Consider the following 15,012-nt stretch of genomic DNA (forward strand, 5'->3'; position numbering starts at 1 on the left):
TATTATTGGGTGGGGCTGATTGTCCCTATGTCCTTGTTACTTGAGTCCTTATGTGCTATCAACCCTATATGACACTCTCTTTTTTTCAGCAAAATGCTGACTAGGTGGCATTGTTTAATCAATACACACACACACACACACACACACACACACACACACACACACACACACACACACACACACACACACACACACACACACACACACACACACACACACACACACACACACACACACACACACACACACACACACACACACACACACACACTTTGTATTGTATTATTGTATGAGAGAGGTTCCAGGCTGAATTGAGGCAAATATTTGTAATGTTCAGAGGTTGTTGTGTTTAATGTTCATGAGAATATTTGTCATTGTTCAAATGATAATAAACATTTGCATAAAGCATATTTGTCCAATCATATATTGATATGAGTATTAAAAACTTGAAAAATATTCCTCTAAGGTACATTTAGAACAGATAAAAAATGTGCGATTAATTTGCGATTAATCGCGATTAACTATGGACAATCATGCGATTAATCTTGATTAAATATTTGAATCGACTGACAGCCCTAGTTTTAAGCCATGCCAGCCGCATGTCTGATGAGGTATTGGTAGGTCAATTCTTCTTTGGTCCTTTGTATGACTATGAAATGGATTACCATGAACTTTGGTAGTTATCACTTTAAATGAAAGTAAAAACAATACTTAACAAAACCACTTGTTTATGTTAAGAGAACTAAACGTCATGGTTTGCCTTTAACCCTTAGATGCACGAGTGACTGGACCCTACACTCTTCCATAAGTGGGTCAAAAAGGACCCGTATTAGAAAAATATGTGTTTTTATGTTTTTATTTTGGTTCACACTAGAAATGTTTTATATTACATTTTTTACCCACTTATGGAAGCTTGGGGTAGTAATACAAAAACTACAATTTCTTAAAATGTATACAATTTAAATTAAAAATTTGAATGGCATTGTCACGGAGGTGATCTCTGGGCTCATAGATCTCGGCCTCCGTTACAGGTTGTTTAGTTTTTGTTGTTGAAAAGTGTTCCTCTTCCCCCATGTCTGTCGTTGATTGTGTGCACCTGGTGCCTGGGTTGTCTCCTCCACCCCCACCTGTGTCTAATTGCTCCCCCCTCACCTGTGTCTTGTTTTGCTGATTGGTGTGTAGGTATTTAGGCTCTGGGGTTTTGCTGTTAGGCTGGTAGTGTGTGTGAGATCTTGGTGGCTGCAGGCTCACGTAAACAGCAGCAGCAGGATTGAGGCTGTGTATAATATTTTAATAAATGCCCACGTCGGGTTATATTTTTGGAAGTTCGGCCTCTGCCTCCTTGCTTGTTCTGGGCCGCTCAACGGTACGTCTCACAGGCATGATATCTAAAAACTTTTTTTTGAGGAATAGCTGGAATGTGAAATGATAAAAAAAATGTAATTACAAAGATACTCTAAGAAAACCGGGTCAAAAAATACCCACTTATGCATCTAAATGTTAAATAAGTATGTTTTGGGAAAAGTATTTCCCTCAGCATGTAATTGACAATGCATTTCAGGTTATTCAGAACATCATTTGTTGGAGACCAGGCTGGCATCACTACTGTGGATGTAGACTCTCAGTCTTATTAACTTGTGACGAATAATTCCCCCGCTTCTAGCCTATTAGCTACCTTACTCTGCTCCTTTAATCAAAACTGTCTTCTTCCGAGCTCATTGGATTTACACACCAGCAAAAACAGAATAAAGCACATAAGTGGGTCATCAATTACCAATTTCTCTCACAAGTATCCTTCTTTGTCTTATCTGCCCCACAGCTGTTTTATATTAAGAAATTAAGACATGCAGCAAATTCTATTATGGTCCATGATGATGATGCTAACAGACACAGCTGCAGCTTCTGTAAAGCATTAAAGGTAGGTGAAGAAACTTGTACTTCAGCGTGAGTGAACTGCACACCTTGTCTCCTGTAGTGTTACTCGACGTCCTCCTCTGTCACTCCTCCAGCCTGGAATAGCAAATGACGAACACATGAGCTGATGGGCCACTTTAAAACATGTCAGACGTTGCTGTCTGATTCTGATTCCACACTGGAAAAAATGCTGCTCCAAAATTAAGTAAAAGAAAAATAATAACAAGGTGTTTGGTCAAGTAAGATGTATTTCTTGAAACCAGATGATCCATCTTTTACAAATACCACAGCAGTCTAAAAAAACTATTGCCAATTAGGTTTGCACAAACAAGACCCAGTATCTCACTGCATTCTTACGTCTTAAGTTATTATGTCTCATATCAAGTGTCAAGACATTTCTGACTAGATATTAGACGAATATACTTGGCATATTTTGAGTGTTTACAGTGCAGCTTAAAATACTCTTACACCTCAAGACCCCCTTTCCTCTTTCACTGTGTCTCCTGCCTCCCCCCCCCCTGGTTTCCTCTCTTATCTGAAAGGGGAGATGGCGTTCAGTGCTGTTAGCCAAACAAACCGAGATGGAGCGTGCAGGGGGCCCCCCCGTGAGTCCAACACTCCACTTGAATAGGTGTCTTTAAGAGCCCTCCCCAGACATAGAGGTCTGCTTTACATTTCCATTTATTTATTTATGATGGGCACAGAGAGGAGGAGAGGTCTCAGAACTACTTCCCACTGAGTGGTGCAGGCCCAGACCTCTGAATCTGAGCTGACGTGGCGTATATATAGTACGGAGAGGTCCTTGGTGGGAGGTGGTGTGATATAAGTGAAGTGTTAGTGACAATGTGCCACCTTGGTTTACTATTTTATAATGGCTATTTCATGTGCAACACCTCAACTGCAATGGGTGGGTATGACAGGAGTGTAGGTTTGAGTATTTGTGCTCACCGGCCTACAGCTTCACTCTGTTTGCCTTCAAACTTGTGCATACATTAATGCGAAAGCTTGTGTTTTGCTTATCGTTGACTCCAAGGCTACAATTTCCACCCAGGAGGTAGCACTTATCAAAGTACTATTTCTGTCCCCAACACCTTTCCAGGGTGCTTGGTGGACTTTTGCGCTCTGCCTTCCAGGATTTATACATTCTTTCTTACTGGTATTTTTACCTACAGTTGATTGATTCCTAGAAAGTCAATATAACTACTAGGACAAGTTCTGTCTTCTTATAATCTTTCTTCAACTTCTTTTTTCTTGAAAAGAAAAGTTTCAGATGGACACATTTTGACATCTATAGTTCTTATTTTGTTTCTTCTGTATAGCATACAGGCTTATTTAAGTTGGGATAATAGTTTTTGTTTGTTGTTTTGTCGTGTCATTATACTGTAGCTCATGCTGAACTATTCTCTAAATCGTATTGTTTTCTGTTTTGTATGTCATTCATATGTAATTTATTCTAAATTGCTGTTACACTTTAAATTGCCTTTGTGTCTGAAATCTGATATATATTTAAACTTTCTTTGCTTTACTGCTGGAAACAACATCCAGTCTGTCGGGTGAGTGGTGGAAGAGAATTTCTTCTCTTATTCAACACGATGAAGCTAGATAATGTGAACTCTTGATGTAGTTCTCCATTTTTTTATAAAACCAATTTGATTTAAAAAAAAAAAATAATGAAACTTGTGTGCTGTTGGGTTCCTAAAGCACGATGAAATATTTTCCTGGCCAAGCATGATTGACTCTAATGGCTCCTTTGAGTCCTTCATTTTTTAATGGATCACATTCTTGATTTATAAGAGGTCCCTTTTGGTCGTTGTCGGTGCTCAGAGAGACTTAGTCATCCTGAGCCACATGTCCGGCAGTGGCTCGGTCAGCAGGGGCATCCCGACCAGACCTAAATATTGAGCAAGGGCACACCCCCCCCCCCCCCCCCCCCCCCCCACTCCAATTGCTCCCTGGGCGCTGTACAATAGCTGCCCACTGCTCCTAGTAGATTCCTGGTAATAAGATGGGTTCAAAGCAGAGAACACATTTCACTGTGTGTGCTCTGTGCTCTGCATGTGTGACCATTAAAGAGGTTTCATCCCTCCGATTCTATTCTATATGAGGTATCACGTCAATACGGCCTCACAGCACACTGCTGTACCTGGGGGCTTGTTTCTGCCAATACAGGAAGAACACAATACTGTGGGGGTAAACCAATCAATCAATCAATCAATGTTTATTTATGTAGCCCAATATCACAAATGTTACATTTGTCTCAGTGGACTTCACAGTTTGTACAGAATATCAGTATGACAACATGACACCCTCTGTCCTTAGACCCTCACATCGTACAAGGAAAAACTTCCGGAGAAAACCCACAGTTTAAAGGGAAAAATGGGAGAAACCTCAGGGAGAGCAACAGAGGAGGGATCCCTCTCCCAGGAGGGACAGACGTGCAATAGATGCCGTGTGTAAATTGAAAAGATAATACATTTGCAACATAGGTAGTCCAAATGTTTGGAAATGCATGTGTGTATAATAGGAAGATGAATCCACGAGGATATCCATCCAGGACTTATGATCCAGGACCACAGCCAAGACTCAAGATCCAGGCCTCGTGATCCATGACACAGGACCGCAGGATCATCCATGACTCCAGATCCCGGCGTATATAGACACCAAAAAGAAAGAAATTTGGGGAAGCTGGGTTAATCGGAACATGAGAGTACACAGGTATAGACAGAGAGAAGGAAGAAGTAAGATGTCCCCCGACAAACTAAGCCTATATCAGCAAAACTAGGGGCTGAATCTAATCAGCCCTAACTATAAGCTTTATCAAAAAGGAAGGTCTTAAGCGCACTCTTAAAAACGGATAGGGTGTCTGCCGCCCGAACACAAACTGGAAGCTGATTCCACAAAAGTGGAGCTTGATAAGAAAAGGCTCTGGCTCCCATTTTACTTTTAGAGACTCTAGGAACAACCAACAACCCTGCGTTCTTGGAACGCAATGCCCTAGTAGGACAGTAAACCCCTGCCAAATCTTGTTGTTATCAAGATGAAAACATGAAGATAAAAAGAGGACCAACTGCCAATGGAGACAAAACTCCTTATTGTGTGGTCATGTAATTATATTTTCAGAATTTTAAAATGATAAAATGTATGACATTCAAAATGTCCTAATACAACTGTTTACAAGAAAAACATTTTTAGAAGATAATATCTTTCTGAAACCGAGTCAGTGCTTTTCCAGTATTTGGTTCATTACATTTTCTGTGAACTTACAGAAAAGAGAGAAAGGAAGCAGATAAAGTGGGGCCTGTGCAGAGGCGATGTGTGAAAACTAAGGGCCACACACACACACACACACACACACACACACACACACACACACACACACACACACACACACACACACACACACACACACACACACACACACACACACACACACAACAGTGAGATAATGTGTATGTGTAATCACACATCATACACTATGCTATCATACACAGATATATTCAAATGTTATTTTCACACAACTGTCTTTGCTCACACACACACACAGAAGTTAAGTCCCCTTATTACTGATTTACACAACACAACAGCACAGGTGGCCCGCCCTAGGCTCTTTTCCCTTCTCCTCCCACTCAAGCAGAAAGTGAAAAATGGAGAGGCAGAGAGCAGGGATGAACGTGCTAACGTGTGAAAACATAATTGAAGTCAGCCTGAAGGTAAAAACCAGGAATAACAAAGTCAATCCAGGCTCGGTAACCAGCTGGAAAACTTTTATTTTGCATACATGCACGCACTCTATACGCTACCATTGTGGTTTGTGTTCCCATCCAGGAAGGCTCACAGCGACGTGAGAAATGTGGCGAGGAAGACGTGTTAACGGTGTTAACTCATTCCGACTTAAAGACGCTGGGAGAAGAAGTGTAAAAGTTCCTGAGGAAGAGGATGATAATGGTTTCGTCAACCATGGAATACTATTTTACAGTGGTACATTTAAACCAGGGCTGGGAGGGTGTTCTGTTACTATTGCTAATTACCTGTAATTAAATGGAAACAGTAACCTAATTTGTGTATCAACATATTAAATAAATGTAACCTGATTACTTTCAATTACTTTGAGAGTACCTCGATAGAACAAGTGAAAATAAATATCAGTAAGATGTTCATTACTTTGTTTTAACGGAACAATGTGACCTCGGAAAAGAAGAAACCAAGATATTGAGGTGCAAACATTATTTTGTTGATAGGAAAACCTGCACTATAACACATTTTAAAATGAAATGTTAAGGGCCTTAAGCTCCTGTATATTTTGTATCTTGTTCCAATGTCCTTTTTCGTGTGGAGGCCCTCCAGCATTAATATTAAATGTTTTTAAACTGTATTGTAACAGTCGACAGCTAGTACAATTTAAGTTCATGCATCACATTCAATCCATCACATCCCATTATCCTGAGGGAAAGTGGCGTATCTTTATGGAAAACAAAATAATGTGCTTTTTAAAACTCATTTTCAGTTCTACCATCACCAAATGAAAAATGCCATAAACACCTTTTGGACCTGAGTGAAAACATAAATAGATACAGATATCCAAAAAGCAGGACAAATTGAATAGAAAAATACTAACTGTATGACCAGAAATATGGGAGAGGTTTAGGGTCACGTGATGAAAAACATTTGAATCTGACTAAAAGTGGGTTTTTCTGTAGTTCACAGAAAGTATAAAAAACATTTTAGATCAGGTCTAAAACAAAGATTGCATGTGGCCCTAACCGTCTTCCCTACACCATTAATAGTAAGTTAATAGATTCCTTTTTTTTGTAAGTGTTAAATTATCTTTGAACCTTGTTGCTTCAGTTTATATTCCCAAGGTGACGTTTATCAATGCAACCAATCTGTAGAAGCATTATGGACATGAAGTCTTGGTCAATATGAAGTGTTTATTGCAACTTTATTGTTTGAAAAATACAACTAGGTTTGTATAAAAATTAGGGCTGTCAAACGATTACATTTTTTAATCAGATTAATCACAGCTTAAAAATTAATTAATCATGATTAATCACCATTCGAACTATGTCCAAAGTATGCCATTTCTTTATGTATATTGTTGTGGAAATGGAAAGATAAATGAAAGAATGCGGATATATCCATTTAACATACAGTATGTATGTTTATTATAACATTTTTCTGTGTGTCAAAATTAAAGACAGCCCACACACCTATCAATCATCAAACCATGGGGTCTTAATTCATTACGTGTTGATTTCTATCAACGGGGGAGTACTTCAGGAAAGTCGACGGGGGGGGCTAGTGCAGTACTTCGTGGCCACAGAGTGTGAACGTTGTGATCAGCTGTTTTAGCGCAGTTCTCCAGTGAAGGGGGGGAGTCTCCCTCCGCAGCCGGTTGGCGTAGTTTTGGCACAATTCTGTTGTACAGACCGACGTTAACAGCAGCCCTGTCTGTGCACACGGAGACCGACTCTGTCGTCCGGTGATCTGTTGATCTAACCGCCTTCTGGAAAAGCTTCACAAGTATGTCGGTACTCAAATGCGCTTTGTGACACAAGTCACGGTACGCATTTCAGATTACGCACATAACCTGCGTAGGCTACCGGTTGAGTGCACCCCTGTACAGCAAAAGTATTCTCCGTCGGGACTTCCTGCAACAACACCACGCCGTTATCTTGATTCTGATTGGCCAGAAGACATTATCAAAGATGTTCTATTGAGAAGACGATCACTACGTGACAAAAGTTTTCTGGTCTTCGGTATTTCCAGACAAGTGGCTACTGAAATCAATCTTACTAACTGCTGTCTGTGCAATTCTCGGCGCGAGTTTGGCGGACTTTATTTTGCTCACTTTAACATTTTTCATGGTGGGGCTAAGCCATTTATTGGTATGGGTGTAGCCTATCCCAGCCATACCCTGGCGCCGCCACTGGTGGGATTCTGCACATGCGTTAAATGCGTACCGCCGTTAACGCGATAATTTGGACAGCATTAATAAAAATATATATATTTAGAATAGCACTGTGAAAGGAAGACCACACAATGCAAAGTGCTTGAAAAGTAAACAAAAGTGAAAACCAATTCACAAGTAAGCCACATGATTTGGATCCCTCACACAACTGAATATGTTCTTCCTTATCCCATGCTACATCCTCACACTAAATCGGATGAAAATGCGAAGAGTACTTTTTTCTGTTATCCTGCAGACAAGAACAAAACCCTCCATAACCTCCAAGGTGGAACTCATGCAGCACGTTAAACACTGAGGAATTAATATTAGACACCATTTATTTTGTCTGAATCCAAACATGATAGACGTTTCCCTCAGCATGTTTACACTTTAGGCGCTTTCACACCGCAGTACTTTTCCCACAAACTAAGTACAGATCGCGTTCACACCAGAATAAGTCCCTGGGGGAGGATTAGGCAAATGAAGCCGCTGACGTCACTTCTTCTTCTTCTGCTTTGGGTTTACTGGCAGGCCGCAAACAACTTCACAGCGTATACTGCCACCCGAAGTCCCCGGCCGGAAGTCCCCGACCGGAAGTCCCCGTAGTTGGAGTCTGGCTTCTGGGAAGACTCCCAGCAGCTTCTACTGAAGCCTTCCGAGTAAATCGCCAGAACGCCGACACCTCCTCATCTCCACCACTCCCATGTTTTCCCATAAGTTACGGCCCCTACACGCGGTGGTGTGCGTTGTCGCTTGCCGGCGGGCATGTCTGAAGCTAGACCAACAACCAATCACCTAAATCTCCCGCCCCGGACACACAAGCAGCAGTTTGATTGGCTAGAGCTTGTACTGGCATATGATTCGATTGGCTGACGCTTCTGTTGAAGCTTCAAAAGTAGAACATTGCTCTACTTTTGCAGCGATCACCGCTAGAAAAGCTATAGGCTTTGCTCCCACAAGGCAGTTTGGCGAAGCGTGACGTCACCCCATTCAAAGTGAATGAGCAGAAGAGTTGAGGCGTCAACGCACGCCACCGTGTGTAGGGGCCGTTAGTCTCTCTGCGTTTGTGCGCTGGGCTAATGCTAATAATGCTAATGCGAGGATAATAAAATGGCGGCTTCACAAAACAGTTTGGGAGTTTTACGGGGCTTAGTTTGTAATCCGCCCAGCCAGTGGCGGCTGGTGGAAATTATTTTAGGTGGGGCTATTGTAATGGTGAATAAACCACACAGGGAACATTTTGAGAAATTACCCCTTAAATTAAATTGGCTACACTATTTCATCGTTGCTGTTGTATGATTGGTGTTTAGCTACGGTATTTAGCGTCTACAGCACCTCCGCTTTTAGGGTTGACGTAGACCCAAACGTCGCCCGGAGGTCCCCCGGTGTTGTTGCGGGAGCTGCTGCACTAGCTAACGCTCCACTAGCTAACGCTACATTAGCAAAACAAACGCTTATTTCTTTTGCAAAAGGTGCAGCGGGCTTCAAACACGTTCCCCTGCACTGGTTTCAACCAAGCACTAAATTAGATGTTTTCCAACCAAATACGGTTGAACTGACACTTCCCCATATTAATTTGTAAGTAAATTCGAAGATACATGAGTTTCTGACTGCCGCAAGCTGAAGCTTGGTTGCTAGTACTAGCTGGGTGTTCTCCAATAAGGGGCCGGGGGAAACAAAGTTAGTGATTACTGGTTCCATGTTGATTTAATTCAATACAAATTGTTGGGGGGAACTGAAAGAATATTACCGGACTGGTTACTTTGCAGCCCAGACATTTCCCCCAAAACACATTTAGACGCTATCGCAACACAGAAGTACCTTTCAAATCCGATCATTTTTAAGACCTTCTAAATCATATTTAACACTAGAACCGCCAACGGGTACATTTTACCCGCAGCTGTTTTTTGATTGTATGTAACTTTTGTTCAATAACATATTAAAGTCTCCCAGTCCGTGACTTTTCCTGAAAGTGTGTTATGTAGCACCCTCTGTTGTTAACAATTGTCAATATGAAGTCAGATTGAAAAAATCGCCAAAAAAATGCCATTTATACCTATATCCGCCAGCGGGTAATATTGACCTCATAGAAAATACAGCGTAAACATGACGTGTTAGTATAGCAACGCCTTTTGTCTACTGCGGTTCCTTATGGATAGAGACATAGATTGAGAGAGAGATCGATAGATATATTGATAGATGGATAGAGAGAGAGATAGATAGTTATAGATAGTGTAACATCTTGGAGAATACAAGATCTTGGATGACTGAGCTCACGTCGAGGACGTAATGCATGTGTGCAGGTTACGTGCTAGTTGAATAAAGATGGACACTCGGAAATGAGAGAAGTAGTCCGCGTCGTCTATTTATGTAGACAATTATATGTTCATAGAACAGAACATTACAGATATATCGATAGAGAGAGATAGAGAGATTTGTCCCTAAACAAAACACAAGTCTAACACCAAGCGTTTAAATCAGCACTCTTAGCGATATTTTAAACTTCATGCTATCTGGACAACCTATATCATATTAAAAGCTGAGAGTCCACAGATTCTGTTGGTATAAGTTTCATCCCTGTGCAATCAAAACTCAGTGTTCTGTATGATAAATAAAAGAACATTGTACCTTGAAAATCTATAGCGGGTACATTTTACCCGTTGGCGGTTTTAGGTATACTGCGACCTCTCGCGGTCCTAGTGTTAAGACCTTTCTTATTTATTTGGTCATATTTAAGACCTTTTTAAGGCCTTACATTCAGATTATCAAATGTAAGACTTTTTAAGACCCCGCGGGAACCCTGAGGAGACTAAATACGAACATTATATGCAGACACAGACGTGGTTCAGAAACACAGAAATATTAGAAAACAGACCATTAAGGCAAAACATGGTGTGTGTGTGTGTGTGTGTGTGTGTGTGTGTGTGTGTGTGTGTGTGTGTGTGTGTGTGTGTGTGTGTGTGTGTGTGTGTGTGTGTGTGTGTGTGTGTGTGTGTGTGTGTGTGTGTGTGTGTGTGTGTGTGTGTGTGTGTGTGTGTGTGTGTGTGTGTGTGTGTGTGTGTGTGTGTGTGTGTGTGTGTGTGTGTGTGTGTGTGTGTCCGGCTGTTTGAAGAGAAAGCATGGGAAACAAAAGACAGTGTTTACCTCTTTGCATCCAGCTAGTCACACACACAGTTAAAATCACACTCCCTGTAATTTATATAATTAATAGATAGTTTAGCTTCTCACCATCATTTGCTGTGGCCCACTGATGTTAACGATCGTAACTGAAAGGCTGCCTGTCAAACGTAAACATTCAGCCACGTGACTCGCAAAATCTCGCGAGAGTTTTACACAAGACGGATCCTTTCTAGCCATAACCCTGCACCGGGCGCTGATATTGGCGCCCGGTGATCATCAGATTTGACGACGCTGATTGGTTGAAATTATGTTTCGGAGCCATAGCTTACAGATAGTAACAGTCAGCTGCTAGTGGCTGCTGCTACACTGGTTGAGGGCTCCTCTCTTAGCGCCCAGGCGAGAGAGGGTAATGATACACGGGCAAGGCCAGGCAGGAAACATGTGACTTATCAGTAACTTTAGACATCGTAACACCATTTTAAACGAGATTTCGTTGTAGATTATACATTTTACTGATACCAATTATATAATATTTAACTTGTTCATTAACAATTAAAATTAAAAAAATATATTAAAAAATATATATATTTTTTAATTTTAATTTTTTTAATTTTAATTTGTAATGTGGGAAGAGGTGGGGCGGCGCCCCTAGCCCCCCTATGGGCCGGCCGCCACTGCGCCCAGCCAATCAGAAATAGGAACCTTTTTCTCCCACGAAAGTCCCTGCTCTCTAGCAGGGACGGAAAAGGGGGTGAAAAGTTTCTAATGAACTAATTTTAGTCCCGGATTTCTTTGGTGTGAACGCAACATTTCGGAACTATATCGGAACTAAAGTGGGAAAAGTACTGCAGTGTGAAAGCGATTCTTGAGGCTGCTAGATAATCGTCGTTAGATTCTTCAAAATAAATAAAAGAATACAGCAACTGATAAAAACAATTGGGAATGAAATTAGGTAATATTTAGTTGAGCACATTTACATACAGTATCTGATATATTTTTATTCATTTTGGCAAAATGTCATTTTTTTGTATTTTCACTATCAATGATTTTAGATTCTCAACTTCTATCACTTACTTATAAAAAAGAGAGAAACGCATAAATAAGGGGAATACATCTACACACAACTGATATATGCATCGGGAAATAAATGAGGAAATATTTGTTTTGTATCTAATTCCTTTTCATGAATTTTGGTGAAATTGTATTATTAGTATTTACTTTGTGGATCATTTTATATTCTTAAATAAAAAAGACCTGCTTAAAAATGCTATATTCTTATGGCAGCTCATTCGTGATTAAATCTTCAACCAAAGTTTCATAAGTGACACATAGTTCCATCTTACATCATCTCCCCCTGCCATGTGTGAGTGATGACCTACTAGCTGACATCTTTCACAACAATAACAACACATCACTCAGTCTGCCTGGCTCCCAGCATGAGCCCCCCCCCCCCCCCCCTTTTTTTACTCCCATCAAAGGCCATGATGTCTATTTCTTAGCAGGAAACAGACACAATGTGAGCATAGACCTCTCTGTTAGCTTAAACACGCATGTGCACGTCCATTTGCACGTGTGTGCAGAGATTGAAATGCATTACTGCCAGAATACTGCCTGCATGGAGATCTGCAAGTCGTCTCAGAGATATCCAGGTTATTGATTTGAAAATCGACTAATAGTGAGTGCACTTAGCTTTCCATGAAAACAAGCAGAAGGCTGAGGGAAATGTTCAAATCTAAATTTTCCTCTGTGATTTATTTATCCCCTCTTTCCTGTGGGACATGCTGTGCTGTGGTACATTGCCAGACGTCCATGTGTTAAAGAAACAATCCAACAACACCTGAGACATACTGTATGAACTGCATGAACCAGGAGACAACAGACAGCATTCATGGCCAGAAATGCACAAACACTGATGCGGAAACAGAAAAGGTGTTTGTGCATGCAGAATGGGAACATGTGCAGATGTTGTTACCCTCCACAGCTCTCATGATGCAGATGTTGTTACCCTCCACAGCTCTCATGCCTCAGCTCTGACGGATCAATGCAGCGCTGTGAGAGCACAATGACTGTGTGACCCTGGACATTGATTGTGTGATTCCCTGAGATTGTGGTTGTGTTTGTCATATTAACGCCACTGATGGGCACTTTATCTCCGGTATTGATGCGTTCATGAGCCGTGCAATTTCCTTTTTCAATCAGACTACTAATTGCAACCTCCAGAGCCTTTTCAATGAGAAGGTGGAGAAACGAGAAGGGAGGGAGGAGGTGTGAGGAAGAGGACAAATAGTGATTTGGAGGATGTATCAATTCGCTCACTAATGCCTGTATTGTAAAGACATCGGCACTTTCCTTTAATAATAATAATAATAATAATAAATGGGATTTATATAGCGCTTTTCTAGACCCAAAGACGCTTTACATTACGAGTAAGGTCGACAAACAAAACAAGAACAAAAACACAAACAAAAAACAAAAACAAAAACAAAACAAAAACTGAGGTTACCTACTGTAACCCCAGCTTCCATGAGTCAATGGCGCAGCCCTCTAAGGCTATCGCTATTGGGTAATCCCCCTGCGCCCCCGCGCAGCACTGAAACACTTGTAGTCCACGCCCACCCGCAAGGTGGGCCCCACCCTCGGGCCTCCTTCCGGTATAAATAGGAAGGTGGCCCGGCAATCTGCTCCCATACAACATAACTTTTCTTCAGCTATTCGTAGAGCCAGTGGGGCCCCGCACTTAGAGGGCTGCGCCATTTACTCATAGAAGCTGGGGTTACAGTAGGTAACCTCAGTTCTATTTCGTATATGGCTTCGCCCTCTAAGGCTATCGCTATTGGGTTAAGGGCGAAGCATGATGTAGTCTGCGCCCCACTGGGTCCGCCCGGCACTAGAAGCACAGACGTCTGCTCAATAACACCCCCCTGCCTGATGTGCCATGCGTAATGGCTAATCACCTTACCTGGAACATAGCAAAACATGCCTATCTTCCCGACGGGGTGAAGGCTGGGAACAATACATACCGGCCGCTGTGAGAAAGTAGAGACGAAAGTCCCACCTCGTCCTGCGATCGTAGTGGGGGAACAGCAGCTCTCTGCGTGCAGACAGGCAGGAGAGCGCACAGCTGGATCCCTGACGTCACTCACTCTGACCAGGCACTCCGTACAAAGTGTGTTAGAGGAAAAAGGAACATCCCTCCTATAAGAGGGGAAATGGGCCGCTCTCCGCGTGCCAAAAGGCAGGAGAGAGGCGCACAGCTGGCTCCCTGACGTCACTCACCCCGACAGGACACCCAGTACAGGGTGTGTCAGAGAGGAATGGGAGACATTCCTCAAATAAAAATGAATAAATGAACAGGGGGAAGACCAAGATGCAGCCGTGCAAATATCTTCCACTGACATTCCTCCATGCAAAGCCGTGGAGGAGGAAATTCCTCTGGTGGAGTGCACCTTGATGTTCTCCGGGGGATCCACCCCAGAGGAGACATGCCTGTGACACAGCCTCACACATCCAGTGTGACAGCCGTTGTGCAGACAGAGGTTGCCCGATCGAGCTCTCTCTATAGTGCACGAACAGGCGCTGAGAACGGCGCCAGGCCGCCGTGCGCACCACATAGCAGGACAGCGCGCGCACCGGACAGAGGAGATTTAGAAAAATAGGGGGGGTAAAAACCGCGCAAGACACTGTTCCTGGGATGACAGGAGTGTTTCTTGTATCCCATGGAACTGCTGGGGGGAGAGGCTTCTCTGTGAAGTGCCGTAATGGTCTTCATGGTGACGAGCCACGCCATCGCCGCCGCTGCCCGTGAGGCAAAAGGGCTGCGAGGGAGTTTCCACACGCTGCCTTTCACTCCGTCTCTCCTCATGAGGCGCGTACACGCCCAGGGGATGAGAGGTGTGTGCATGCTGTCCACACGAGGCGTTATAACGGTGCTCGTGGTTATTATGACCGTGTGTAGGAGGCATATCTGGGCAAGAGGAATGCCGCGAGTTCTGCAGTTTATAAACCAATAGGTTAAAACAGCAGGCTTCTGC

General features: G+C 42.4%; 1 long non-coding RNA gene across 1 annotated transcript; it reads left to right on the forward strand.

The window, feature by feature from the left end:
• The first annotated feature begins 1,226 nt into the window (after positions 1 to 1,226).
• On the forward strand, positions 1,227 to 6,385 carry LOC307030558. Its single transcript, XR_013805692.1, has 3 exons — positions 1,227 to 1,366; positions 1,820 to 1,918; positions 5,740 to 6,385. It is a non-coding gene; the product is annotated as an uncharacterized lncRNA (long non-coding RNA).
• Positions 6,386 to 15,012: the final 8,627 nt, after the last annotated feature.

Source organism: Notothenia rossii, assembly GCF_949606895.1.
Source record: "Notothenia rossii genome assembly, chromosome: 2".
Lineage (NCBI taxonomy): Eukaryota > Metazoa > Chordata > Actinopteri > Perciformes > Nototheniidae > Notothenia > Notothenia rossii.